Consider the following 13,275-nt stretch of genomic DNA (forward strand, 5'->3'; position numbering starts at 1 on the left):
TATGAAGTTGAGTGGGGAAGCAACAAATGTTACGGGTAATGTAGTTTGCTTTCAATTTGAGTGGGTGTGATATTGGTGTTGGAAAACTGCTAATGTGTACTTTCTCAAAATTTTTGGTTTCCATATCCTTTCTTTCACTAGCCTATCACCCTTAGCCCCATTACAACCCAACTAAAGTCCTATAGATTCAAGTAATTACATGATATTAATAGCAAGGTAGGTTGACAAGCAAGCATATGGCGGCATGTTTGATTGAGATCACTTGAGTGAAACACACTATCCAAAAATATGAGTGAATGAGTGTATGCCCGGTGAGGATGTCACTTGTTTGCATATGATGATTTTAAGAAGCTTAGAAATGCATTGGCATGGTTAATCCACACACTATACGTCAAGGATGATTGAAAGGTTTTTGCTAAGAATTCGAATGTGGTTGATTTACTTGCTTTGTGCTTACGAAATTTCTTGATTATTATGAACTCTTGACTAAGATTCTTTGAGGGTCGCATAGGGGGAAACTAACGTTTTCCATGCTATTACTTGTTCTTATGTTTTCTTCTTTTTCTTGAGGACAAGCAAAATGTAAGTTTGGGGGTATTTGATGAGCACATATTTTACTCCGAAAGCTACATTTTCTTGTGTCATGTTTGTTCAAAATGAATGAAATTACATGGTTTGGAGAAAATTATGAATTCAATCCTTTTAAGTTCAATTCAAGTAAAGTAGTTGGAATGTGGTTTTGTTCAGTTAAGTGGATTGAGTGGAAGTGTGTTTGTCATTTTTTTTGTAAATTGAAATTGGTGTGAAGTGATATTCACAAGTTAGGAAATTTTTAATTGCATTTTTGGCTCATCCAAATCTTACTTTCCTTCAGAAATTAGAGCTGCTTATTTGGTTGAATTTTTGTGTAGGAATCATATTGTTTTACAAGTCCAAAAAAGAGGTTTGACAAGTCAACAAAATGGGAAGACATGGCACGTGATTTATTCAATTGCACAAAGGAAGGCCTTATCCTTCCATTTACACCGACAGAGGAGAGAAAGGTCTAATCCAAATTTTCTGGAGCAAACCGCCACATACAATTGCAGCAAAGCAAGGGGCTTTAAGCGATAAAATTCAACAAGAGATGGAAACCCAAATTTCCATTTATGATTTCAGTTTGTGGGTTCTTAGAAGGAGCATGGGTTCTGATTATTGGTCCATTACTTACTGGTGTCAATTGACTTGGGGATTCAGCCACTTTCAGATTTATTGGAAGTCAATTGATTTGGGAGATTAAAATTTCAGTTACTAAGCAACTGGAGAGTCGAAGAAACTGATTGGGAGGCTAGGACTGCAGTTACAAGGCAATAAATGGGCATTAAGGTCTTGACGGTTACGAAAAAGAAAACGGCTAATTGGAAGAATCAAAGAGGTAACCTGGTGATGATTGAAAAAAAAAAGAAAGAGAAGACTAGGCAGCGACAGAGACAAAGAGAAGTAAGCAGTGGCAGAGCACGGGGATTTCAGGCTTTTCTAAACTTAGTTTTTCTTTTAATTTTATTATGAATTCAATGATATTTCCAGTAATGTTTCGGAACTAATTTTCCTTAGCTAGGGCTACGATGTAGCCATGACTATGAATGCTTAATTTCTAAAGTGAATTATTTCAAGTTTTCAATTTCATTAAGTATCGTTTGTTGTGTTTATATGCTTGGTTTTAGTCTTGGTGATTAGCTACCATCTTGACTTTTACTTGGTAAATTTGATGCAAGTTGTGCAGATGCCATGTTTTCAACTTGAGTGATAGCTTCTTGCAAATAGATACCATGAATTACCTAGTAGTAGATGCCATACTCTAGGATTTGTGCAGTCTTAATATAAATTTCCATTGATCGTAATGAGTTTCATGATGTTAAACTATTCCAGATGTCATGGATGGTTGCAAATTGGGATATACGTAATAGTCTAGATGCCATAGATATTACATGTGTTAGGGAAATTTGACCATCAATGAGATTGAGTATTTGTTAATAATTCGTTGCAGGAAATAAGTAGGATTCGTTATGTTGAGTCGGACGCTCTAGTGTTTTACTCGATTGAATTACAACTTCTTTTCTTGGCTGTCATTTTTTTGCATTGTGATCAAACTTTCTTGTTTTTATTTGTTTTTACTATTAGTTTCAATTCTCAAAACCATCTTTCATCAATCTTTGCTAGTTTCACTTCGTTGCAATTGGATTTAAGTTAGTTGATAAGAATTAAATCATTTTCTAAGGGACGATATTAAGTGCTTGCTTTCTATACTATCAAACGATTCGTATGCTTACGAGCATAAAATTTGGAACTAAGTTGGACTAATTTCGGTAGTTTAAATTTCGCAACATTGGGCAACTTGGCGGATTTGTAATAATCTCTACACCGGGTGGGTCTCCAATCTCCTCGTCCTTGGGTATACTACTTTCAAATAGCATTTTCATAAAGAAATGAATGCCAATGTTCTCTAAATCAAAGGAACAAGAGGGCCCAAGCCTAAAGAAGACAAAGAAAGATGTTAGAAACAAAAGTTAAACCAATGAAATACATACATCGTTCACAAGTGATGCACGGCCATCAAATTGAGGATGCTTAAAGACTTTCTTCTTCTTATGACAAAAATTGACATCACTGTCATCCTGGGCACCTTCAAGTGGTCCCTTGTTCAAAACCTATTGATGCTGCTGCAAAACAAGCTCATCTTCATACGAGTCAACTTTGTCACCTGCCTCTTCAGAAGCATCCGAATGCTGAGAAGAAAAACATGGGCATTCAAGAGCTAAGGCCGCAGGTCCATCTTGCAAAGGAGCTGCACTTACACAATCAAAAGGTGCTAGCTGTGTAAAACCGCAGAACAACCCTCTCTTGCAGCATCATTACGTGAACGAGAAGAATTGGTGTCCGTCCCCAAGTTATCATGGTGTACCTTTGACCACTAACCTATATAGGCACGGGTCACTGGATTACTCTTAATGCATATATATGGTTGAACAATACATCAGTCTCATTGCCGCAAAGAAACATACACCGAGCGAAAACTTGTAAAATAAGACAAGTCTGAGAACCAAAGGTGTGAATCATCTATGAGGCCTCGCCGCGCCAAGCTAACCCTTGCCAGATGATCCATTCTTAAACCTTCACAGCTTCTAAACAACGATTGCACTTGCAAATCATCAAGGCTTTTTGCAAAAAGCACGCCAAAGCACTTTGTCATCAAAGGCACCGACTTGGCTAAAGTTGATGAAGAAGGCCTCAACCTGTCTAAAGTTGACGAAGAAAAATGAGTGCCAAAGTACTCACCCAACTAACTATACACATAATGGTAGGGTAGTACCGCATCACAATCTTCATTGCTCGCTGAGTTTGAAACAATACTTAAGCCGTCATAAATATTGGCTAAGACTGGAATGGCGAGTCTAAAAGATTCACTGGCAACCATCTTGCTAGCCACTTTAAAGACTCCAGGATGGATAAAGTTGACGTCATCTTTGGGGAAAATAAACTTACAAAGACAAAAAGCTAAGAAAATGGGTTGAACACTACGCCAAGTTAGTCAAACACTTTCAACTCGGCGGGAGCATGGCGCTCAGCTGAACCAATGACACCTAACGGATCTAAGTCTCCCTTTGGCTTGGTTGTCATGTTGGGGCCACTTTTCTTTGAAGACTTATTGTACTTCATGGCAGCCCAATACCAAAATCGGATCCATGAAGATATCTTCACACCAGACTTACCCTGAGGATCCTGGGAAAGCTTGTGATACACCCAAAACAAATAACGGCAACTCGCAGTGTGACGACCCGTCCCTAATTTTCCTATGTAATTTCTCCCCGAGGATGTATATTGACGATTATGCCTTATTGGCAAGTGACTTGGACTTATTCTTATCGCTTTCCTTTTTATTTCTCGCTATCGCATTTAAATTGTACACGCTAGTACGAGTATGTGTAAATTTTAAAGTGTAAAATATTTACTTCGGATAGATTTCGATTTCCTTTTACTGTGGGAAATCTGAAAAGCTATCCTTTGATTCCTTTTAAATCCTACCCGTGCACTTCCCTTCATCATTCAGTCTCAGCTATCCCATTTTTTTCTGTATGTTCTGTCCCCCCCTCAATTAGAAAAGCATCTCTCTCTCTCTCTCTCTTCTCCCTCTCCCACGCCACATTTCTTCTTCTTCTTCCTCTCAGCAACAACCACAAAACACACCAAAACTCACAAACGTGAAAAACAAATTACCCCATTGTGATCATCTCAGTCCCACGATCACAACCATGTCCTTGAAATCTAGTGTGGACGAGTTTTAACTCACCAACTCAGAAGGTCCGACTCGGCGAGTTTGATACTACGATTTTCAAGCCATGCATGGCTAAGGTAAGTCTTAAGAAACCCTTAGAACCTTCATTTCACTTCTATGGGTTGTTATTGATCCTTTGTTGCTGTTTTGAACGTGTGGTTTTACCCAGAAACTCGAGAAGAAGGAGAACCCGAAGTTTTTCATACAAGAATCGTGGCCATTTAGTCATTTTCAAACCATTTTTCTGGCCAACCTCGACCACAACTGGACTTCTTCTAGGTACAAACATGTTCTCTACATTCCTAACTTCAAAATGGCTTTTGAATCACTGAGTTTGGTTAAGTAACGAGTTAGAAATCAACTCTAGAAGTTGGGAAGAAAATTTTAGTTTTCTGGAAAATTTCAGCCGTGGTCGTTTGGCCACTTTCAGACGAAATTTCTGAACAACACAGACTATATTCTAACTTTCTATAAATTGGGATCGGTAGATCACATTCCTAGCTTTAATTTGGCTTTTGTAAAAGTGAATTTGGTTGAGAATCGAGCTCGTTATGGGCTCTGGAAGTTGACCCAAAAATCTGCAAAACTGCAGATTTTCGTGAAGAAGGCGAGTACTACTCGCGGGGGCGTGTGGGCGCGCGTGGACCGCCACTTTAGGCGGCATGTGGGGGCGCATCCGTCCTCCGACCGGCGCATGGTTGACGCGTGTGCGTTCATGTCGTCGAGTAGATCGATTTCATATATTTATACCCTAGGTTTGAGCAAACTATGGGGATTTTGTTTAGGTTTCCGTTATGTGCTTTAATTAATGTTATTTAGTTATTTCACATATAGGGGAAACTTATTCCGAGGATTTTCGAGGCCAAGCTAGGCTCGGGGGCTACGACCCAACGACGTACTTGTGAGTGGGCAGTTGTTTTATACCTATATATATTTATAGTTTCCATAAACACATATTTATGTCACTTTAACGCCTATTTTGCCTAGTATCATTATTGTGATATAAATTGTGATAAATGCTGCTATATGATTGTGATATTACTGTCATGGCATTCATACATACTTATGTACATGCTCATCTTGCTGCACCCGGTGTTAGTACTCGCCCCAGGGCCAGGGCCAGTCCTTCACGTGTATGTTCACATCCCGTTCGCTCACCTTGGATCGAAGTTTAGGTGCCAGTCTTGTCGGGTAGATTGCATTAGGCGATCCGACTTGTATGTGATGTGCTTTTGCACCAATCTTCACGTGATCGTAGTACTAGAGCATATTGATTACACCCAGTCCTGTTCGTGTTAGAAACCATTTGTTCAAACTTGTGTGTTAGCTTAGATGGATGAGCACTAGTTATATTGATTATCACATGATTATTATTGTGGCATATGATACATCATTTACTTGGCATATTTCTGGTTATATGGCTGATATATATTGGATTTCATACTTACGTAGTATGTTTTGAGGAAACTATACTTGTTTTACAGCGAGGGGTTAGTATATTCAAAGATAAAGGTTTTCTTATAAGCATTGTTTTGCTGACCCACTCAACTTTTTTTTTCGCCCCTCCAAGACCTAGATAGTTGTACTCTCTGTGGCACTCGAGGAGTCACGGCAGTTCTGACATTTCCTTCTGTTTAGATGTACGAACTTATCACTATTATGTAATAAGTGTATTTTGGTTGCTTTGACTACTCTTTTGTAGTCTCACTGTCTATCACGCTCTGAATAATTGTAGTGGGTTCAACCTACGAATTGCGCACTCTTTCACTGTTTAGTTCTAATTAGTTTTAATTTTATTCACTTTTTACATCACTTACCCTTATAGTTACGTCACATCACGGTGACGGCCAGCATGCTTCGACCTTTCCAGGTCGGGGTGTGTCACGCAGACAATCCTCGGCTATTGCGATGAGAAAATTACTCCATGCTAGGAACAACCTCGTCATAAAACTTACCCTGGATTGGCAAGCCTCCTATCTTGTGGAGATCCCAAAGTGAAATCGACATCTCCCCTTGTGTCGTGTGAAGTGTGTTGGTCGTTGAACACCAATTCTTGAAAAATGCACAAAGGACGGAAGCATGGTGATCATAACTAATCAAAGATGCGTATACAACGTAATAAAGACCTACGTTAGTAAGCACATCTTTGGATCGGCTCAAGACATCTTCAAGCCACTCCCAGTAAAACTCAACAAAGATGGCTTCTCCAGTAGTCGACAAGGTGTTATTCCAAGTTATAGCTCTACTACGGATGCAACCACCAAGAAACTCAAACGAAGCTGGTGGATTGTCACGAACATGGTGTTAAGGATTCAAGATAAGAATCCTTGATGTACACGTTTTTTTCTTCGTATTTGGTCAACCAAAATCTGTCACCCCCCAAGATACTTCAGAAAACCACGACTATGCATGAAGAACAAGCACCTTAGGGCCAATCAATGGCGCACAAAGGTCCAACGTCATTCCCCTATCTTGCGAATCACCTTCCTTCGCAAGAATGGTGATGGTATTGCTCTTAAAGCACTTGAAAAATACCATGGCTGGAATGAGAAAAAAAAAAAAAGGCAACATTAGCACAAGGTGGGACGGCAAGAAAAAAAATATTGTTTCACTAAAGAAAAAGACATGTGAGACAAACCTCGTGAGTGTTGAAGGATGACGATGACAAAATCACAATGACGAAAAGAAATCATCCACAAAGCTTGAGCAGCACGGCAAAGAGTACAAGTCGGTCCTTCAAAGCACGCTACAGTAGCAAAGAAAACCAAAATGCTATGCAATCGCACTATGCAACCCCGTAACCCCGCAGCGATTACGCAAGCAGTTTCTTGCACTATATGGCAATGTCACCACTGAGGGAAAACTGCGACCAAAAGCCACTACATGGCGTAACATCGCAGCAGTCTTTTGCACAATACCACAAGGTAAAAAGTGACGCACTGCAACAAGCTTCAAGCAGCTACAACTCAAGGCATCAAGCAACACACACGCTAACAGCAAGAACAGTGCACACGACAAGGAATTGTTGTGACAAAAACACACACCCAATTGTCCTATAAATAAGGGTCAATTGCTTCCTAATGCTATAAGGAGAATACATACCAACTAGCAAAAGGAAAATCAAAAGAAGCAAGCATATTCCAGGTGCAAGAAGGAAGCAAATTCTAAGCAAAAAAAAAAAAAAGGCAAGTTGATTTCAGCACAAAGAAATAAGGAAAGGGCTTTGCAATTTCTAAAACATCAAAGGAAAGTACATTTCCTTGCCAAAATACAAAAAGGAATCCTTCCAAGGCAAGTACAAGTCTTCAAGTTTCCCAAACCAAGAGGAAAAACATCACCTTGGCCAAAAAAATGGAAAGGAAAAGGGAAAAAAATGCAAATCCTACTTACCCAAGGACAAGCATTAAACCTTTCCAAAACCTTGAAGGAAATCACTAAAGCTTTCCAACATCTTGAAGGAAATCACCCTCATTACCAAAATTGAAGGAGATTCCTACCTAAGGGAGGAAAAGCATTTTTTTTTCCCATACCCACGAGGAAAAAGTCCCAAAATACACCAAATGTATTTTGTCAAAAAATTATGGAAAATCAATACGCACAATAAGTATGTGCCGATTTATCCATTTTCAAAATTTTCATTCAAGATCAAGCCTCTACGGCCCTTGAAGAAAATTTCCATTTCATTCAAGATTCAGCCTCTACGGCCCTTGAAGAAATTTTTCATTTCATTCAAGATTAAGTCTCATCGGCCCTTGAAGAAATGTTTCATTCAATAAATACACCTTAACAGCCCTTGACAAAATTCATCATTTACATTATAGAAATACGCCTTGAAGAAGCAAACTAATTCAATATCAAGTCTCAACGACCCTTGGGTTAGAACTTTCACATTGCAGGACTTCAAAATACATTTCCTACATGTGACAAGCACATGCCTACGACGCGCCTTGAAGTGGGGGCATTTTCAGACATGTAAATTTCATTGCATACAAATGATGCATCAAAAAGCTCCACATGGTATATGACATGTCATAAATGGACAAGTCATCAATGACATGTGGCACAAATCAAGCAAAGGAAGCTCAAAAGCATTCCTAAAATGCGGCAAAGGGGAAAGGGCCCAAATTGCTCCCAAAACCGGAAAGAAAGTTAAAGCATCTTCACAAAACAAGCAAGAATTGAAGATTGCATGCAAAATAGGCAAGAAAGCCCATAGATTTCGGCCAAGCAAGGGAAAGTGGCTGAATTTAAGACACAAAACATGCCTAATTCTCCCATGGATGAATCAAGACACAAATCAAAGCCAAATCCATCCAAAAGCAAGCTTTGAGAAGTCTATAAATACAAGGTCCTTTGCCAAATCTTTGAAGACTAATACACTGCCAAAGCTCTCTTCGAAGAACATACAACCAAAGCCGAAGCTTTCTTTCAACCAAAGCCAAAGCATTCTCTTGAAGAATCAACAAGCACTTATGATGATTCCATCAAGACTTTGTTGCAAGCTTAAAACTGGTAACGATGTTTGATTCAAGATCAAGTCACCAAGACCCTTAAATAAACAAAATCCCACATCAACATCACCTTTGCCGCAGGTCATACGCAAACCTAGAGGTGAAGACTATCCACACATTGTTTCAAGCTCAAAACTTGAAGCAATCGTTCAATTGTTCATCCGAGATCAAGTCATTGCGACCCTTGGATCAACAACCTATGCATCTACATCAAATTTGAAGATTGACTCAAAGGAAATTTGTAAACAGAGATTGTAACCCTACACATTCATCAATACAAATCTATTTTATACACGTGTTCTCGTTTCATTCATTACAGAATTTTCGTGTTCATAGTGCCCAACACATTTCAGCCTTAAGGACCATATGTTGGCGCTCGAGTTCAACCTACAAACATTGATATACTTAATTACTACGATCTGATGGTAGTCCTCTTCACTTGTAAGTGAGACGTTTTAGGTTTGAATCTCGTAATTGATGAATTAGATGTCAGATTAGGTTGTCCATTGTGTGGCATAACCGAACTTCTCCTTCCTTTTAGTGTAAAAATACATTGTTGTACAAAAAAAACAAAAAAAAAAAAAGCCTATAACCCATTGGAGTTGCTTAGATGCTTTCCTTTTCACTTATGTGCTTGGTAGAGATGCCTAAACTTGTTAACCTATAAAAGAACAAACAATCGCAAGTAAGCCTAAGACCGGGATGGGGTGTGCCGGTCAAAGGCTCTCCGACGGTTAAGTTAATAAGCAATATTAAACTCAAGCAATAGGCAAAAGAACAAGTATGAAGACATTGCGTTACCAGATATGAACCCTAAAAGGGTGTATTTATACTAGTATAGGAGATGAGCTTTTAGGTTTAGCTTTACAAGTGCATCGAGATTCTTGAAAGGGTTCTTTATCATTGGAGCCCTCTTCGTCTCTCTTCATTGGAGTCTTCTGATGACGACTAAACTTCATCAGAGTTAATGGTCCTGTCCAAATCTGTTTTATAGCTTCCATATGAAAATTTGCATGTTAAGGGTAAAAGCTTGTCTCCCTAAGTAATTGTATCTTTTTTGCCCTGTTCATGAGACTTTATAACAAACATGTCGTTATAAACAATTGCAATTTATTCATGTCATTTAGCCTATTTGAATAAAATGTTGCAAAAAATTTCCATCCTTGCTTCCCAATCATGGAATAATCTGGTAATCTGACAAATTTCTTCAAAGTAATTTAACTTCGAAGTACTAAGTAATATAATAGAATATGAGCACGTTTGTAGGCCCCAGACAGAGCTCAAAAGCCCCTTAGGTAACATTGATTCGGAAAAATGTTACCTCTCAAACTTGGTATCCATGAAGATTCCCTCTGCAATTATCGGAGTACCACCTTACTCCGACATTGAGTCTAATGCCCATGAAAAATCATTTTACTATATATTTGTCATAATGTATTTGTCGGATTAAAGACGAAAAAGTGATAAGTCTTACCCAGAATGCCCTCTAGAGTAAAGAGTTGAATAAGTGCTCCTTTCTCAACATGTTGTCTTATTCGTTCACCTTTCCCCCTTTCGGGTCAGAGGATTTTAAATATGGCTATAACTAAGAAGGGGCTTCCTCCTTAGTTTTGATTGCTGGTTTGTCCCTAGTGAATCTTAAACAAAAGTTCGTCTGGGACTTGGTCACCTGCATGTGGATCGAAAACACTTTTCAAATCCTTTTGTCAAACCCTATACGTCGGACCATAGTGTTTTTTACTAGACTACACTTAGTTGGCTTGGCTAAGGTACTTCCGCGTATCGGAGCTCTACAACAACAACAACAACAACAACAAAGCCTTTTCCCACTAAGTGGGGTCGGCTATATGAATCCTAGAACGCCATTGCGCTCGGTTTTGTGTCATGTCCTCCGTTAGATCCAAGTACTTTAAGTCTTTTCTTAGAGTCTCTTCCAAAGTTGTCCTAGGTCTTCCTCTACCCCTTCGGCCCTGAACCTCTGTCCCGTAGTCACATCTTCGAACCGGAGCGTCAGTCGGCCTTCTTTGCACATGTTCAAAATCACCGGAGCCGATTTTCTCTCATCTTTCCTACAATTTCGGCTACTCCTACTTTACCTCGGATATCCTCATTTCCAATCTTATCCTTTCTCGTGTGCCCACACATCCCACGAAGCATCCTCATCTCCGCTACACCCATTTTGTGTACGTGTTGATGCTTCACCACCCAACATTCTGTGCCATACAACATCGCTAGCCTTATTGCCGTCCTATAAAATTTTCCCTTGAGCTTCAGTGGCCTACGACGGTCACACAACACGCCGGATGCACTCTTTCCATTCAGCTCGTATTCTATGGTTGAAATCTCCATCTAATTCTCCGTTCTCTTGCGAGATAGATCCTAGGTAGCGAAAACGATCGCTTTTTGTGATCTTCGCTAGATTGCTTCGGTCATTAGTGTGGATAAGTATATAAATGGATAGAGATAGGAAAGCAAACACAAGATGTACGTGGTTCACCCAGATTGGCTACGTCCACGGAATAGAAGAGTTCTCATTAATTGTGAAGGGTTTACACAAGTACATAGGTTCAAGCTCTCATTTAGTGAGTACAAGTGAATGATTTAGTACAAATGACATTAGGAAATATTGTGGGAGAATGATCTCGTAATCACGAAACTTCTAAGTATCGGAGTGGTGTCGTCTTGACTTGCCTTATCTGTCTCATAGGTAGATGTGGCATCTTCTCTGGAAGTACTCTTCCTCCATCCAGGGGTGGTATCTTTAACTGGTGGAGATGCACAAGGTAATGTATCAATTTCACTTGAAGCTTACTTGTAGTTTCAGGCTTGGTCAAGCGCGATACAAACCATGTAGTAGGAGTCCCCCAAGTCGCCGAGCTAGGGGGTCTGCTGAAAGAGGTGACAGACAAGGTAAGCAATCAGAGCTCCGACTGATTGTTCACCTTCTCCCCATCTTGCAGCAGCATGAAGGATAAAGAGAAGAAAAATGAGAAGAGATGATATGAGATACTTTTGCTTTTGAAGAAGTAACTTTCCACAGGCTTATTCTTGAACTGAGCTGGAGGGTTTTCTGGTTTCCTCCAGAGTATAAGGCCGACTGAAGAATTTGAGGGTCAAAACAAGTCCATCAAATCTAGAGTACGTTCCACCCTGCTGATATGGGATACTTTTGCTTTTGACAGAGTAATGAATGTATCGGCACGTGTGCTGTTACGCTTGTCTCCACATGCTTCCTTGTATCCTTCGCACTTGCCCTATCTGTTCCTCAAGCAGATGCGGAATCTTCCCTGGAAACATAAGATGTTGAAGATGAGTACTCGAGAGCAATGCCAGGTAAGTAATCAGGTAAGGGGTTCCAGGCAGTCAGTTCCTGGCTGGAAGCTTGATTCCAAGTGCTGACTGATTGCTCTCTTTCTCCTTGTCTTGCAGGTAAAAACAAGGCCAAAAGAAAAGACAGGGAAAAAGCATGATATGGGATACTCTTGCTTTTAACCCTGATGATATGAGATATTCTTGCTCTAGTATAGCTTGTTTGCAGAGGTATTATCGGGGGGAAAGAAAGCTGAATATTTCGAAAGGCTTCGTTGGGAGTGCCCTCTCAGATATGATGAAGGGTTGAGCATTTTTGCAGGTCTGCCTGTCCGTTGGGGATGGAGGTCGACATATATAGGAGTCTCCCTAACTACAAGTAGTAATGCTATTCCTTTACCCTGCTTGGTCATAGCACGGTAGTGGGAGCTGCCAGTTTCACATGTTTTAACTCTGTCAGAGCACTTTGAAAAAGTGGTCTGTGGTATCTGGCTCTCGAGATTCGGAGAACGATGCCTCTTCGATTTTTGAGAAAGCAATCATGCTGGGGGTATGACTCTCGAGATTCGGAGAGCAGTGTCTCTTCGATTTTTGAGGAAGTAATCATGTTGGGAGTCTGGCTCTCGAGATTCGGAGGGCGGTGCCTCTTCGATTTTGGAGCAAGCAATCTTGTTGGGAGTGTTTTCTCGAATGTGAGTAAAGGTTGGGCATGTTTGCTAGTCTACCTTGCCACGAAGCACAAAGGTTGACACACATGGACTTTCCAATTATCCAGCAATGGTACTGTTCCTTTACCCTCTCTTCGATTTTGAGAAAGTAGTCATGTTGGGAGTCTGGCTCTCGAGATTCGGAGGACGGTGCCTCTTCGATTTTGGAGCAAGCAATCTTATTGGGAGTGTTTTCTCGAATGTGAGTAAAGGTTGGGCATGTTTGCTAGTCTACCTTGCCACGAAGCACAGAGGTTGACACACAGGGACTTTCCAATTATCCAGCAGTGGTACTGTTCCTTTACAGTTGTGGGTAATAATATGGTAGCTAGACCTTCAAAATTTATGTGTCTAAACTTTTGTTAGTGCTGTTTCTTTGCTATTCTTTTACCTTTCTTGGTCAGAGCGATGTAGTGGGAGCTGCAAGCTTCACGTG

General features: G+C 40.1%; 1 long non-coding RNA gene across 1 annotated transcript; it reads left to right on the top strand.

Annotated features, from left to right (window-relative positions):
- Positions 1 to 5,028: 5,028 nt before the first annotated feature.
- Positions 5,029 to 5,262, top strand: LOC126631976 (uncharacterized). The gene is made up of 2 exons (XR_007626528.1): positions 5,029 to 5,067; positions 5,147 to 5,262. It is a non-coding gene; the product is annotated as an uncharacterized LOC126631976 (long non-coding RNA).
- The last annotated feature ends 8,013 nt before the right edge of the window (positions 5,263 to 13,275 follow it).

This window comes from Malus sylvestris, chromosome 8 (genome assembly GCF_916048215.2).
Source record: "Malus sylvestris chromosome 8, drMalSylv7.2, whole genome shotgun sequence".
Lineage (NCBI taxonomy): Eukaryota > Viridiplantae > Streptophyta > Magnoliopsida > Rosales > Rosaceae > Malus > Malus sylvestris.